The sequence below is a fragment of the Myodes glareolus genome, chromosome 12, assembly GCF_982192425.1.
Source record: "Myodes glareolus chromosome 12, mMyoGla1.1, whole genome shotgun sequence".
Classification (NCBI taxonomy): Eukaryota; Metazoa; Chordata; class Mammalia; order Rodentia; family Cricetidae; genus Myodes; species Myodes glareolus.
Window position 1 is genome coordinate 14,949,442 of NC_142037.1, and position 17,532 is coordinate 14,966,973.

The window sequence follows — 17,532 nt, forward strand, 5'->3', positions numbered from 1 at the left end:
TTATATGTATCAATCATGCCATCTTGACTAAAACAGTCTAATAAGAAGGTATAATTTGAAGAATATTTCTTTTGTTCACTGTTCGATGCCATGCATCCCCAAGTTCTTCATCACTAACAACCTTTTTCCCTTTTCTTATTAATGGAAGGTAGCAAATATTTACTGTTCCTTCAACACATGTGACAGGCAATGGAGTCTTGAAGAAAGAGTAATTTTTAAAAAAAGTTTTGTTCATGTGTGCGAACAATTTTACACAATTTGTGTGTGGTTTGACACTGCCATTGTCCTTAAATCCCTTTCACAAAACTATGGGATCTAAAACTAAAACTAAAAGATTACTTGAAGCTGGTCGGTGGTGTCACATGCCTTTAATCCCAGCACTCGGGAGGCAGAGGCAGGCAGATCTTTGTGAGTTCGAGGCCAGCCTGGTCTACAGAGGGAGTTCCAGGACAGGCTCCAAAGCTACAGAGAAATCCTATCTTGAAAAACAAACAAACAAACAAACAAAAAAATTACTTGATCTGCATAGTACATTCTCAAGGAAGTCTATGGAGGAGTTCTTTTAACCATAAATGTATTTCTGGAGTTGGAAATCCCTTGGTAGACATGGTCAGCTACTTACATTTAGCATGAAGCATACAGTCAACAGTCACGATGGCCTCTTCACATTCCAAGTTCAAACTCTCAAGGCTTGCACTTCATGATTTGTTCACTTTTGTGTTTAATTTCTAGCCAAAGCTACATTGTTCCTGATTCTTTAAGGACTGCTTACTCCTGGCTGCAGCTCAGGGGTCCAGCCTTTGCCTCTGCCTTCCGGGTGCTGTGAAGTCAAAGCCAAGCTGGTTTACAGAGCTAGTTCAAGGCCAGCCAGGGCTGTTACATCGAGAAATTTTTCTTAGACCCTCCCTCCCCCAACCACCCCCTAAGAAAAGAAAAATAAAAGCAAAATAAGACTTCTGATTGAAGATTTACATTGGAAGCCTACTAAAGTGGTTTTGTATATAGTTTTTGGTCTGAGTTTTTATTTATGACACTACTTTGAGATTTTTATCTGAACTCTTAGGAAATGAAAGCTTCAGATTCTGACTCTAAACTCCAGGGCACTGCTCTTTGACTGAAGAAATAAAATGCATCTCAGATGTCATCTTTATTTTGCTTGGAGAAAAGTTCACAGAAAATGATGGGTTTAAGTATAATGCCATTATTTCAAGATATAATTTATACTCTGATAAATTGTACTGAAATTTGTAGTTTTGTAACAGACCAAGCTAAGCTTCTCATGTCATGTTCTGAGTTAAGATACGAGTTCAGGGATGAGCCGCTGACCAAATCAGGACTTTGTTTTGCTTCCTGCTTTTTCTTAAAAGTTGACCACTGTTTGTGAGATTCTTCTTCGGAGGAAAGCAACTGTTATGAAACTACTTTTCTGTCTTTATTAAATTTCCTTTTTATGACTAGGGTCATAGTATAATTTCACAGGCATTGATGTGCGCATTTTATTAACACAATTAGCACTTCAGAATCTAGAGTTTGGTACAGAATTGGGTGAGTTATTTTCAGAACACACACAAATATAATTTAATTATATATATATGTATATATATATACATATATATATAATTAAAGACATGCCTTTAAGCAACACACAGAGATGGGCTGCTTGTAGTGAAAGATTATAAACATTGTTGGTCAGAGTGTTTTCATCATGATCACAGTAAGAAGTCTGTCCCTCAAACTCTTGTAAATGGATCGTGTATACTAGAACAGGGAAACTGAGGCATGGATAGCTTCAGGGCAGTGGACGCCAAGGCTCAACAAAGTGTAAGTAGAATTTTTCAGTTCCAGGATGTTCTAGTTTGAGTTTTCTTGTTGTGATCAAACACTCATAGGGAGAGAAAGCGTTTATTTGGCTTACACTTCCAGGTCACACTTCATCGTTGAGCAACATCAGGAGAGAAATCCAGGCTTCACTCACAGGCTCATGCCTAGCTAGCTTCTTATACAACTGCGGTCCAGGGAATGGTGCTGCCCTCAAGAGGCTGTATCTTCTTACATCAAATGACAATCAAGATGACCACCCCACCCCATAAACAGGCCCACAGGCCAATCTGATTTGGGCATTCCCTCTGTTGAGACTTCTTTCTCTGGTGACTCTGGGCTGTGTCAGGTCAGCAGTTAAAGCTAACTAAGATGGCATGGGTTCATGGACTGAGATGAGCAACTGGGCAGAGCCAGCATAAGCCGGCGTGTCCACTGCGAGGATGGGATGATGGAAATCAATCGTGCAGGGAGAGAATGAATTAGGAAGGAACTGGTTTCCAGGCAGCAGAAAGGCCCCTACTCCTCTAGATGCGATAGAGCGAGGTATTGCTCCTGGAAACCTATGCTATGAGGAAGGAAAAAAAATCAAAATGAAAAAGAAAAAATACAGAAGTACATGCTGCTATTAATGTGTATCAAGAGCTTCACAGTGAAGGCTATTTTGAGGGCTTTCTCCTCTTTTTATTAACTATACTGAAGGTTTATTCTTTCTCTACCTCCTCCCCCTTTTCTTCCTCCCCTTAGCAAATGTGGCAATACTGCATTTTCCCAAGGACCTTTGGACTTGATTAAAAATTAGGGTTATTTGTTTTTAGACTGAGCTGGAAATTAGATCTACTCTTATGTTAAGTCAACAAATATTTGTTGGAAATCTGCTGTTTTAAATAGTGTTTAAATTGCAAGCAGAAAAGGTCTGCCATTAGGGAGACTTTGTTTACGTGGAGAGGAAGGTGATAGGCATTGCGTGCAGGGACGTGAGCTTAATGCCAGGTCCTGAGGAGAATGGAAAACAGAGTGGGGGTGCAGGGAAGATGGACGGTTTTATCGAGTTATTTTCTACTTCATGTAGGTCAAAAATATTCCCAAATGTGGTGACATTGAGCCAAGACCTGGATGAAGTGAAAGATGAAGAATGAGACTACTTTGAGGAAAAGACATTGTTTGTGGATGGTGCGAAGACAAGTGGAGAAGTTGGTCCAGTCAGGGCATTTGTTACGGTGAACGCGAGTGTGTTTTCAATGAGCTGTATCACCTCAGCCTTCAGGGCCTCAGGGCTTCAGTCAGCTTCAACCTGCCAGACCTTCTAGTAACATCTGACAGAGCAATTAGGCACACACAAGCATGATGAGGATGGTGATGGTGGTGGTGTTCTTGGTTTTGATGTACTGTGCAGTAATGGCAGGAGCAAGATTTGAGATGAACCTAAACTTTATACTGATGACTGTGTTATTCTTTCTCCAAGAGGAAAATCTCTGTCAACATGGGGAAGACAGGCCGGGAGGTCTTCAGTACTGAGAACAATGAGCCATCATTTTGATTGCTGTCCAGAGAACAAACTATCCCCCAGGGGTGCTGTTAAACATTCTCTAGAGTAAACATAACCCTCTGTGCTCTCCAGCATAGATCTATGGTTGATGGGCAAAGTCAGCGAAGGGACTTACCTGCTAGACACGTGGAAATTGTGGAAAGTTTAATGGTAGTCACATTATGGAAAAGTCTTATGTAAATTTGCTTTAAAGAATAATAAATCTCAGATGGGCAGGATGGCTCAGTGGGTAAAGGGGCTTGCCATCTTGCCTACTGACCTACATTTGTTCTCCAGGACCTACATGGTCAAAAGAGAAAATCAGTTCCCACAAGCTGCTGCCTCACCTCCATATGTGCACAACTATGTCTGCACCATACATATGAGATAAATATTAAAAAAATATAACGAATTGGGGAGATGAACAGCTTTGTGCGGGTGGAAACTGTGTTGAGTAGTTAAGTTGATTAAAACAACGATTCTGTAGTTAAGGAAGAACAGGTTAGTTGGCATTTTCTTTGTGCCTCTAACTAGCTCCCAAATAAAGACATGAAGACTTATTATTAGCTGTGAATGCTCAGCTTTAGTGTAGGCTTGTTCCACTGGCCATTTTAACACAATTTAACCTGTTTTTATCCACCTGCATTTTGCCACAGGGCTTTTCGCCTTTCTCTCATTTGGTATGTTCTATGTTCCTGCTTCCTCCATATCTAGCTGACTATCCCCGTCATCTCTTTTTCTTTTCTTCTTTTTCACATTTTCTCTTTTAAGATTTTGTATATATATATATATATATATATATATATATATATATATATATATATACATATACACACACACACACACACACACATATATATATATATATATACACACACACACACATATATAACACTTCCCTCTCTTTCTCTACCCTCCCCTTCTACCCTATCCCATAGTCCCCATGCTCGCAATTTACTCAGGAAATCTTGTCTTTTTCTTCTTCCCATACACATTAGATCCATGTATGTCTCTCTTAGGGTCCTCATTGTTGTCTAGGTTCTCTGGGGTTGTGAATTGTAGGCTAGGTTTTTTTTTGATTTATGTTTAAAAGTTACTTATGGGTGAGTACATATGATATTTGTCTTTCTGATTCTGGGTTACCTCATTCCATATGATATTTTCTAGATCTATCCATTTGGCTGCAAATTTCAAGATGTCATCATTTTTTTCTTCTGTGTAGTACTCCATTGTGTAAATAAATCTACCACGTTTTCCTTATCCATTCTTTGGTCAAGGGACCATTTAGATTGTTTCAGGTTCTGGCTATGACAAACAATGCTGCTATGAATATAGTTGGACACATGTCCTTGTGGTATAATTGAGCATCCTTTGGGTAAATACCAAAAAGTGGTATTGCTGGATCTTGAGGTAGGCTGCTTCCTAATTTTCTGAGAAATCACCACACTGACATGTAAAGTGCATGTACCAGCTTGCATTCCCACCAGCAATGCAGGAATGTTCCCTTTACCCCACATCCTCTCCAGCATAAGTTGTCATTAGTGTTTTTGATGTAAGATGGAATCTCAGAGTTGTTTTGATTTGCATTTCTCTGATGGCTAAGGATGTTGAGCATTTCTTTAAGTGTCTTTCATCCATTTGAGATTCCTCTGTTTAGGTCTGTACCACATTTTTTTTATTGGATTATTTGTTCTTTTGATGATCAATTTCTTGCGTTCTTTGTATATTTTGGAGATCAGCCCTCTGTATGATGTGGGGTTGGTGAAGATCTTTTCCCATTCAGTAGGCTGCCGTTTTGTCTTGTTGACCATGTCCTTTGCTTTACAGAAGCTTCTCAGTTTAAGGAGATCCCATATATTAATTGTTTCTCTCAGTGTCTGTGCTACTTGGGTTCTATTTAGGAAGTGGTTCCCTATGCCAATGTGTTCAAGTGTACTTCCCACTTTCTCTTCTATAAGGTTCAGTGTGGCTGACTTTATGTTGAGGTTTTTGATCTATTTGTACTTGAATTTTGTGTATGGTGATAGATATGGATCTATATTCATTCTTCTACATGTTGATATCTAGTTATGCCAACACCATTTGTTAAATATGTTTTCTTTTTTCCATTTTATATTTTTTGCTTCTTTGTCAAAAATCAGGTGTTCATAGGTATGAGAATTGTTATCCGGGTCTTCGATTCAGTTCCGTTGGTCCTCTTGTCTGTTTTTATGCCAGTACCAGACTGTTTTCAATACTGTAGCTCTGTAGTAGAGTTTGAAGTCAGGGATTTTGATGCCTCCAGAAGTTCTTTTATTGCGTAGGATTGTTTTGGCTATTCTGGGTTTTTTGTTTTTCCTTATGAAGTTGAGTATTGTTCTTTTAAGGTCTGTGAGGAATTTTGCTGGAATATTGATGGGAATTGCATTGAATCTGTAGATTGCTTTTGGTAAGATTGCCATTTTTACTATGTAAATTCTACCTACCCAAGAGCATGGGAGACCTTTTCCATTTTCTGGTGTCTTCTTCAATTTCTTTCTTCAAAGACTTAAAGTTCTTGTCATACAGGTCTTCCACTTGTTTGGTTAGAGTTACTCTGAGATATTTTATGATTCTATGTGACTATTGTGAAGGGTGATGTTTATCTAATTACTTTCTCAGCCCATTTATCCTCTGTGTAAAGGAAGGCTACTAATTTTTTCGAGTTACTCTTGTATCTTGCTACCTTACTGAAGGTGGTTATAAGTTGTAGAAATTCCTTGGTGGCTATTTTGGGGTCACTTATGTAAACTATCATATCATCAGCAAACAGTGAGAGTTTGACTTCTTATTTTCTAACTTGTATCCCCTTGATTTACTTTTGTTGTCTTATTGCTCTAGCTAGAAACTCAAGAACTATAATGAATAGATATATATAGAGAGGACAATCTTGTTTTGTTCCTGATTTCAGTGGGATTGCTGTGAGTTTCTCTCCATTTAGTTTGATGTTGGCTGTTGGCATGCTGTATATTGCCTTTATTATGTTTAGGTATGTTCCTTGTATCCCCTGCTCTCTCCAAGACGTTTATCATGAAGGTGCGTTGTATTTTGTCAAAGTTTTTTTCAGCATTTAATGAGATGTTCATGTGGTTCTTTTTTTTCAGTTTGTTTATATGGTGGTTTATATTGACAGATTTTCATATGTTGAACCATCCCTGCATCTCTGGGATGAAGCCGACTTGATCATGATGGATGAGTTTTCTGATGTGTTTTTGAATTTGATGTGCAAGTATTTTATTTAGTATGTTTGCATCAATGTTCATGAGTGAGATTGGTTTGTAATTCTCTTTTTTAATAATGTCTTTCTGTGGTTTGGGTATCAGGGTAATTTTGACCTCATAAAAAGAGTTCAGCAATGTTTCTTCTGTTTCTATTGTGCTGAACAAATTGAGGAGAATTGGTATAATTTCTTCTCTGAAAATCTTGTACAATTCTGAGCTGAAATCATCTAGCCCTGGGCTTGTTTTTGGTTGGGAGACTTTTGATGACTCTTTCTATTTATATGTTATATGTAGAGTTATATGTCTATTTAATTTGCTTATATGATCTTGAATAATTTTGGTAAGTGATAGTTATCCAGAAAATTGTCCATTTCCCTCGTTTTCCAATTTTGTGGAGTACAGGTTTTTGAAATATGGCCTGATGATTCTCTGGATTTCCTCTGTGTTTGTTGTTATGTCCCCCTTTTCATTTCTGATTTTGTTAATTTGAATATTCTATCCCTGCCTTTTGGTTAGTTTGGATAAAGGTTTGTCCATTTTGTTGATTTTTTTTTCAAAGAACCAACTCTTTGTCTCATTGATTCTTTGTATTGTTTTCTTTGTTTCTATTTTGTTGATTTCAGCTCTCAATTTGATTATTTCCTGCCATCTAGTCCTTTTGGGTAAGTTTGCTTCTTTTTGTTCTAGAGTTTTCAGGTGTTCTGTTAACTCACTAGTCTGGGATTTTCCCAGCTTCTTTATGTAGACATCTAGTGCTTGAATTTTCTTCTTAACCCTGTTTTCATTGTGTCCCATAAATTTAGGTACATTGTGTGGTCATTTTCATTGAATTTTAGGAAGTCTTTAATTTCTCTTTTTATTTCTTCCTTGACTAATTGATGATTCAGGTGAGCATTGTTTAATTTCCATGTGTTTGTGGGTTTTCTGGAATTAGTATTGCTTTTGAATTCTAATTTTAAGTCATGGTGATCTGATAAGATACATGGGATTATTCCATTTATTTTTGTATCTGTTGAGGTTTGATTTGTTACCTAGTATCTGGTCAGTTTTTAAGAACGTTCCATGAGGTGCTAAGAAGAAGGTACATTCTTTTGTATTTGGATGGAATAGTCTATAGATGTCTCTTAAGTCCATTTGAGTCATATCATTTGTTAGTTTCTTTATTTCTCTGTGAATTTTCTGTCTGACAGACATGTCCAGTGTTATTAGTGGAGTGTTGAAGTCTCCCAGTACTAGTGTGTGAGGTTTAAAGTGTGATTTAAGCTTTAGCAGAGTTTCTTTAACATAGGAGAGTGCTGTTGTATTTGGGGTAGATGTTCAGTATTGAGATTTCCTCTTGATGGATTTTTCCTGTGACTAATATGAAATGCCCATCTTCATCTCTTTTGACTGATTTTAGCTTGAAGTCTATTTTGTTAGATATTAGGATAGCTACACCAGTTTGCTTCTTAGGTCCATTTGATTGGAAAAATTTTTCCCAACCTTTCACTCTGAGGCGATGTCTGTCTTTGAGATTGAGGTGTGTTTCTTGTATATAACAGAAGGATAGATTCTGTTTTCATATCCAATCTGTTAGCCTGTGTCTTTTTATAGGTGAGTTGAGTCCATTTATATTAAGGGATATTAACCAATTATTTCTAGTTCCTGTTGTTTTAGTTTTCGTTGTTGGTGATGTTATTGTGTATTTTTTCCTTTTTGGGATTTTCTGCTGTGAGATCATCTATTGTCTGTATTTATGTGGATGTAGCTAACTTCCTTGAGTTAGAATTTTTTTTCTAGTACTTTGTGTAGGACTAGGTTTGTGACTAGGTACTGGTTAAATCCTGTTCTGTCATGGAATATCTTGTTTTGTCTGGCTATTTTGATTGAAAGTTTTGCTGGGTACGGTAGTCTAGGCTGTCATTCATGGTCTCTTAATGTCTGCATAACGCTTGATCAGGACCTTCTGGCTTTCATTGTTTTCACTGAGAAGTCAGATGTAATATGCCTTCCTTTATATGCAACTTGACCTTTTGCTGTGAAGCTCTTAGTATTCTTCCTTTACTCTGCATGTTTAGTGTTTTGATTATTATGTGGCAGGGGCCTTTTTTTTTTGATCCAGTCTATTTGGTGTTCTGTAAGCTTCTTGTTTCTTCATATGCATATCTTTATTTAGGTTGGGAAAATTTTTTCTATGATTTTTTTGTTGAATATATTTTCTGTGATTTTGAGTTGGACTTCTTTTTCTTCTTTTATCCCTATTATTCTTATGTTTTGTCTTTCCATGGTGTCCCATATTTTCTTGATATTTTGTGTTAAGCTCTTTTTAGATTTAATGTTTTCTTTGACTGAAGAGTCTATTTCCTCTATTGTACCTTCAGTGTGTGAGAGTCTCTCGTCCATCTCTTGTATTCTCTTGTTTATGCTTGCATTTGTGGTTCCTGATTGTTTTCTCATAATTTCTGTTTTTATAATCCCTTAGGTTTGTGTTTTCTTTATTGTTTCTATTTCAGTTTTCAAGTCTTGAATCGTTTCTTTCATCTGTTTGATTGCTTTGTATTGATTTTCTTTAAGGGATTTGTTGATTACCTCCAATTTTTTGTTTGTCTTTTTCTCCATTTCTTTGAGGGAATTTTTCATTTCCTCTTTAAGGACCTCAAGTATTCTTCTAAACTTATTTTTTTAGGTCATTTTCTTCTGCTTTATCTATATTTGGGTGTTCAGATACTGCTGTTGTAGGGTTTTTGTTGGTTTTGTGTTGCTCTTTGTAGTTTTGAGTGTGTTCTAACTTGGCTACCCATCTTTTCCTCTGGTTGGTGTAGTTGGGGCTGTGTCTCTGGTGATCAAACTTCTATGTGCCAGTGGATCCAAGGCTCAGATGGATGCTCCTGGTGCTGCAGTCAGGGCCACAGTTCCAGTCACCCTGAATGTCACTTGGTGTTCCCGGAGATCACTCAGTGCTCCCAGGAGTTGCTCTTCAATCCCAGGAGTCATTCATGCCTCCTCCCCTGGAGGTTGCTTCCTTGGGGCTGCTCCTACAGAGGTCCCTGACTTGGGCCTTTTCCTTCAGTGGTTGCTCACTTGTATTCCTGTGGAGGTCACTGCCTTGGGCCTGCTTCTGTGGAGGTCGGGCCTACTCTGTCAGGAAATCACTGGCTCAGGCCTGCTCCCATGGAGGTTTTTGTCTCCTTCATCTCTTTTTCTTTCTTCTTTTTTTGAACCTAAATTTCTCCTTCTATTTACTCTCCCTGCCAGGAATTTCTGCCTATACTATACTCCCTCCCTACTGGCCAGTCAACTTTTTATTAGACCAATCAGGTACCTTAGGCAGGCAAGGCAAAACAGCAACATATATTTACAAAATTAAACAAATGCAACATAGTTATATACATAGTCTACAACAGAAGAGGCTTGAGAAACCTGTGGAACCCGAAAGCTAGAACAGCTGGATAAAGAGCTGGATCTCTGGTGGGCATGCCCAGTCGTCTGTGGGACAGAATCACTCTCTAATGTGATACTTATAATCTCCAGTAAGGTCACACTGGAAACAAAGACATTGTGATTTCAAAATACTGCCTGTGCATTTAAATAACAGCTTGTCGTTGTAGATGTATTTGCTTTATTTCTCTCTTTTTGGAATAGAATGATTAGGGATATATGTCCTCAAGGCTAAACTTTAATGCCACATTAGTGCTTAGCTTTACAGACTGGTGAGCAGGTAAGCTAGGCAAAGCTAACAGTTCTTAGAAAAACAGCTCTGTGGACCACATTATTATTCTCTTTCCTATTTCATACATAGTCACTTCTTTATAACTCAAAAGCCAAATATTTGATGGAAACTAACCACAAACCTAGGAAATTGGCTCAGTGAATAAAATTCTTGCACCAAAAGAATGAGGACTGACCTGTTTGTATGCCCAGAACCCATGCAAAATGCCAGGCAGTGAGGCAGCTGCCTGATTCCAGTGCTCAGAAGGGGGAGCAGAGACAGAGGACCCCAGAAACCAGCTGGCTAGCTAGCTGGGCAAGAATGGGTGAGCTCCATGCTCATTGAGAAGAGACTCTTCCTCGATATGTAAAGTGGAAAATGAATGAGGAAGACATCTGATGTCAACTTCAGTCCTCTACATATGTGTGCACAAACGTATATGCATTTATATACACATGTGAGCATACATACATGCACACACAACACAAACATATACATGTGAACACACATGTGTACACATACCATTTATATGTATATATATGAATGTATATATGTATATATGTGTATATATGTATATACACATATATACACATACAGATACTCATTTAATGCCTTCTTAACCTCAGTGATAGAAATTAGACTGTGATCATAGCTTAGACTAATCTTTCCACATGAACAAAACCCATGAACTTTTGGTCTTGTTTTCTTTCTCCTGCAGGAAGTAAGCCTCCTGATTCATTGTTAAATTTCATTGTTAAATATTTTGAATATTTGAAACTACTTACAAAAGCTCCAGGAACCCAGGACACAACTTTTCCCTCAGAATTACCCGAGATTGGGTTCTGGACCTGATCCATCATCTCCATGAAGATTTCCGTGTGTTTTCCCAAGGACGGTGTCCTACGTTGGCATGAGACAATAACCAAAGGTAGGGGGTGAAGATGGGCACATTGTCATTTAGCTCTCAGTACACATCTACATTCTGCTAATTGTCCCAATAAACCCCAGTGAGAGGATCTAATTCAGAACCACTCATGTCTGCTCATTCTGACCCTTAGGGGCAATTCTGTCTGAAATAGTTCTTCACCTATCCTTGACTCTCGTGGTCACGGGGCAGGCCATTTGGTCTTCCTGCATGATTGTGTGTTGAGTCTCTGAGAGAAACCCTCACAGCAGTGCTCCCAGGATGCATGACGTACACTCCTCTGGCTCATGGCTTCAGCTGTGTCCATTACAGAGGCTCTTTGCTTTGTTCCTCTGATTTGGTCAGAATCTGTCTAAACATCTCACTGCCAAGTTTCTCCTCTTCTTTGCCATTAGCAATTATTTTATTAGCAGATAATTTTCACTTCAAAATTTAACTTCGCCTGTGTGGAGTTACTGTTTTTCTATGGTGTTGGGAGCCACCTGGAGGCACAGGTGGTCCTGCAGTTTGGAGGTAGCCACGTGGGGCTGAGCAACCCTGCCTGCACCCTTGCCTGCACATGCTCAGACCAGCAGAATGGCATTAACCAATCAGGACAGCGTTCAAGCTGCTCCACCGTTTAAAAGCAGATGCCTCGGGACCCTACTTCCTCTCTCTAAGCTTTCTCTCGTCCCTGCTCTATCGTCCCTTCCCCCAATTTTCCTCAAGGGAATGCTCCAAATAAAGATGTGACCAGAGAAGGAATTCTCGTTTTTGGTGGGGTTCATTCCTGCTGGACAGGATGGCGCCCCGCAACTGGTGCTCGAAACTCCGGGACGCTGAGGGACCCTGACAACTACGCCGGGGGACCCTGAGAAAGCCCGGGAGAAAAAGCCAAGATCAGACACCAGCACAGAGAGCCTTGAATTTCAGAACTCTGAGAACATGGAGCGGTGAGTGACGTCGGTTGAAATCCCCAGAAAGGGGAGGAAAAGAAATGTAAAAAGGAATTTCAAAGGATAGGCCTAAATAGAAAAGAAAATACAAAAAAAAATCAAAGTTAAGGTATCTGAAAGAAGGTACAGAAAGCAACGGGGAAGAAAAATCCCTTAAGTTCAGTGCAGGAGGAATGTAAACAGCAGCAAAAAAGGCGAGGTAACTAAGGCGGGACTTTGAGGACGATGGGGTACGGGAGACCGCGGCTTCCGCTCCCTCTCTGTCCACCTGCGTACGCGCTGTTAGAGACTGGAGGCAACAGTCTCGTAGGGAGGCGAGCTTGATCACTGCCTTCCCTGTTCTTAAAGAGCCACAGAGTTTCTGAGGTGATTTTCGCCTAATTTTGATAAGAGAGCTCAGTCTCTGGCTCTCACGTACAAAAAACTTTAATTTTTTGACTGAGAAAGACAAGCTGCTTGATCATGCTGAGAGTGCTGGCGGCAGCCGGCCCGCCTTTGAGCGGTAATGCCTGATTAAAAACACGGAAATGGGCCAGGCACGGTGGTGCACACCTGTAATCCCAGCTACTCAGGAGGGAGACGCAAAATTGCACTCTCCAGTGCTAGCTCGTTCGGGAGGCGTGGCCATGCTAACCAGTTGCTGGCGGGAAATTTGCTGGAGTCCTCAGAGGCCTGCGAATAGCCAGGTCGCGGGCAGGCTAAAGTCCGTGTGACATCAGAGGCTATATGTCCCGGCCTTCTGGCGGGGCTATGGTTTTTGGAGGACCTTTTCAGCACCTGAGCGGACTCGCCTGACTGAGGCGGAAGCTGTGTGGTGAGCAGCGGCGCCATAGAAGGCAGAGAGGAGCTGAATCGGCTCTGCGGAAAAACTGTGTTTCCATAGCATCATGGGCGGGCGGAGATGAGTTCCCAGAGAACGGGGCTCTGCGCGCGGGCGGACCGGGCAGGAGAAGCCCCCCCACGGGTGGGCGGATGCCCCCCCTCGCCGGAGCTTGGCGGTGCGAATTCAATGCCTGAGGTGAGGCTGAGGTACAGTTCGCAGTTACGGGATATCCGGCGAGCCCGCGCACGGCCCGGGGCGGAGCCATGCCTTTGGGCCATGCGGGGCGGAGCCATGCCTTCGGGCCATGCGGAGCGCGCCATAATGGGCTTCAGAGGCGGAGCTGTGGCAGCCGCCGCCTCCGCTGCTGCCGCCCTCAGTCAAGGTCGCCAAGAATTCAGTCAGATAAAAACATTTGTCGCCAAAAATTCAGTCAGATAAAAACATTTATCCCCCAAACATCGCCCCTTCGTCAGCAGGAAGTAGCCAGATTGATGAGCAACGCCCATTCTCCCTTAAAAAACTGGTCGTGATTATCATAATAAAGGCATGTTTACCTGGTTAACGTATCCTAGGTAACAAAGAAAGGCGGACCTTTTGCCTGAGGCACCGGGTGAAATAAACAATGTTACCTAGAGGTTTTTCCATCTGAATAGGGGAGCTGGAGAGATGGCTCAGAGGTTAAGAGCACTGACTGCTCTTCCAAAGGTCCTGAGTTCAATTCCCAGTGACAACTGCTTTGGTTTTTAAACAATAGAGGGGGACTACACTACCAGTGACAGCTTCCCCCAGAGAAAGGATTTCTCTTGCATTCTTTTTACACTTAATTTTTAATTCAAAATTTTGCTGGTACAGGCAAACAAGATTTGCTTTTTGAAACAGAGACCTGCAGATCTCTAAGTTCAAAACCAGCCTACTTCCAGTACTGATTGTGCTGAATTTTTACACTGAGAGTTTTTAGTACTCTTAAATGTTAATTTGGGAGGAGAGTTTTGTTTATGTTTTTCTAGGAATGCTGACATACATCTGGATGCCAGCGAGACCGACCAGAGAGATAAAGAAGACGACCCAGTGGATGCTGAGTGTCCTGCTGTGGAAGATTCATGCGGAGACAGCAGAGATGACCTTCTGGGCGGTGCCAAGAGCAGCTGTTTCACACCATCGACTTGAGCAACACCCTGTGCAACCTCTTATCTCTTAACAATTTTCTGACTGACTCTATTCTGACTTTCTCCCTCCTTGGAGATGGGTGGGAGCAGAGATATCCTTGGCATGCTGCGTCTAGGTGGGGACCAGATTGAAGAATAGTTTTGCCTTATTGCTCTTAAAGACAATAATTAGGGGGAGATGTTGGGAGCCACCTGGAGGCACAGGTGGTCCTGCAGTTTGGAGGTAGCCACGTGGGGCTGAGCAACCCTGCCTGCACCCTTGCCTGCACATGCTCAGACCAGCAGAATGGCATTAACCAATCAGGACAGCGTTCAAGCTGCTCCACCGTTTAAAAGCAGATGCCTCGGGACCCTACTTCCTCTCTCTAAGCTTTCTCTCGTCCCTGCTCTATCGTCCCTTCCCCCAATTTTCCTCAAGGGAATGCTCCAAATAAAGATGTGACCAGAGAAGGAATTCTCGTTTTTGGTGGGGTTCATTCCTGCTGGACAGGATGGCGCCCCGCACTATGGCACCCACACCCACAATCTGTTAACATCTGTGTTTTGAAGTTTGAATTTGCTCCACTTTAGTTGGTGGGAATCCCCTTTGAATCCAATGTCAAGGTTCTTGTGGTGTGGCCATTTCATTCTTTGAATTCCTCTTAATTTTATTGCAGAATATAATATCAGAATTTGTTCTACTCTCTCCCAGGAAGCAGCCTTTTCCATGGAACTCACTGTCTTCTTCAGAAAAGGAAAAAAAAAAAAAACCAAAACCAAAAATGTGATATGTAAAGGCCAAGGCATGAGGAGTGCTTGTCAATGTTGGGTTGTGGGGGAAGGCTTGCAGATTTCATGTCCTCTTGGTGAATGAAGTCTGAGAAGACACACATGTATTTATTTCTGTATTTTTAAAATCATGAGCTAGAATCAAGCCCTGGCTTCCAATCTGGCACCATGGTATTCATTCTCATTTCCTCTCTTCGTCTGTGACATCTGCTCTCTGTTCTCCCTCAAATGCTGGTTTATTTGTTAAATCATCTAAATGACCAACCTCTCATCATGGCCGTCATTCTCCCCCACACCTTCTTCTTACTGCTCAAGCTGGTGGCTCAAATCTGAGCCTGTAATTGTCCTACACAGACACCATTCTCATGCCAGTTGGATCCTGATGTCCTATGGAAGGCACCCTACAGGGGCACCTTTCACCTTGCTCAGGCTTACAAGCCTGGTCATGGAGCTATCCCTTTGAAAGGAAGGACAGCCTACCCTCACACAGGTTCTGAGTTCCTACACTACTTGACCCCTGTTTTTTCCTAGCCCCTTGGAGCTAGGCTCATCTCTGATCAAGGGGCCTCTTTCCATTCATGTTTCTACATCCTGATGCCACCCTATTTAAGTCTGGCTCCTCACAATGGGTACTACGCGAGTAGACTCCTCATTCTTTGGACTCTGATGCTCAACTCTAGCCTGTCTGTGGGCGTATGGTGTCATGTTTCCAACTGTGACTCCATATCTTCCCCACCACACCACTCCTATATCTAGACACATCTTCACTACAGCTTCACCCAATGAGAGCTCACCACACTATGTCAGGGTCTCTGCATGGGCTTCTTCTCATATGAACTCTTACATACACCAGTGGCAGGCCTGGTCTGCCTTCCCCTCCACACACAAAGGGACGAGTTGTTAGGGGGAAGGAAGGAAAGAGAGGCAGAGAAGGAATGTGTAAGAGATTTATAGTGATTGTACACTTGACATCATTCGTTCGTTTATTCATTCAAAACATTTAGGACAACCCAACCCATAGCAAGCCCCATCCTATGTACTATACTATGAAGTAGTATCCTTGGTACTATTTGATAGCCAGGTTCATTTCCAGAATGTCTCCATTCTAGAAGTACAGTGAGAAAGAGAGGGTCATGTAGGTCTCTGTCCTGTAGAGTCAGTAGAACGTCTTCTGGACCTGGAATCAGACACTATATTTAACACTTGGGTTTAAAGGCAGGAGCTCCTGAGCTAGCTGCTTGACTGAATGTCCTTTGTGTCATCTGTAAAATAGAGAAAGCTCGTATCTTACAGTGTTCTTCTTAGGGTTGAGAGTCAATACACACAACACTTAAGAGACAGCGTCGAATCCTCTTCACAACATACTGAGCTGCGTCCTGTTTTGAAGCGGATCATAGCAGACATTGGAGCTCTTGTGCTTCTCTGCATGCCCAGCACCTGGGCTCCATCTCCGGCACTGCAGCAAACAGGACACAGTGGCACACACGGGTAATCCCAGCGTTCGGGAGTAGGAGTTCAAGGTCATTCTTGGCTCCATACTGAGTCTGAGGCCATCTTGGGGTACAGTTTTAGGAAGTGTATCCACAGAAGGTCTCTGTGGGGCAAAATGTTGGAGGAGATGAGCAAGCAAGGCGTAGCTATCTGGAGGAAAAGCAGCTGTTCCAGGTAGAAAAAACAGTCATGGCATTGAGCCCGATCCAGAGGTTTTCTGAGTGTGTTGTACAGAGAGTTAAAGGTGTCTGGTGACCTTTGGGAGGAGTCTGAGCAGGGAGGGAGAAGAAAGGGGAAGGAGGAGGGAGAAAGGGATCAAACCACTGAGCCTTTTCCTCAGTAATCCAGCCCTAGCTCAGCTTTCTGTATTAACCTCAGTGTGTTGCAACACCACTGTGCTTCTCCCTGGGTGACTGGCCTTCTATGTAAGATTCCTCCTATAAAATATTCTACTTAGAATTATCTTAACACTTTCAATCGATAAGCTAAAGGCATAATTGTATTGTTTGAAGATGCCATTAATACTGATAACGGGATAATCTTGTTTCCCACATACTATGTCATTGTGACCATTATGTGTCACTGTAACATTGTGGGGGGAAAACAGGAGAAATTCTTAGAGGGGGGTTGGGTTACATCTCGGTAGTCTAGTACTTGCTTAGACCATGAGAGCTCTGGTATTGACCTCCAGTGCTGAAGAAAGAAAAATGTAAAAGGCAGGCTGTGTCTACTCCTTTACCTTCCTTAGTGTTTCAAACCAGTGTGTCACGGAAAGACATAAACATCCGAGCTGGTGTTTCCTCTTCGGGTGGGAGCTCAACTCCCTCATCACTATAATAGGTAGTAAAGAGAATGAGAGTCCCTCAAGCATCGTAGACATGTTCTTCTTTTATCTGAATGCCTCCTTGCACAAGGAGATTCACTTTTACAAGTCAGAGAGTAGCACACTGCAGTATGCAGCCCGTAGCATCCTAGTCATCGTGTCTTTCACTCTCAAGTAACACCAGGGCATTTATTTATCTATCTATCTATCTATCTGTCTGTCTGTCTGTCTGTCTGTCTGTCTGTCTGTCTATTTATTTATTTATTATTGTGTTTTTTTTAAATGATTTTTATTGACCTCTACATTTTTCTCTGTTCCTCTCCCTACC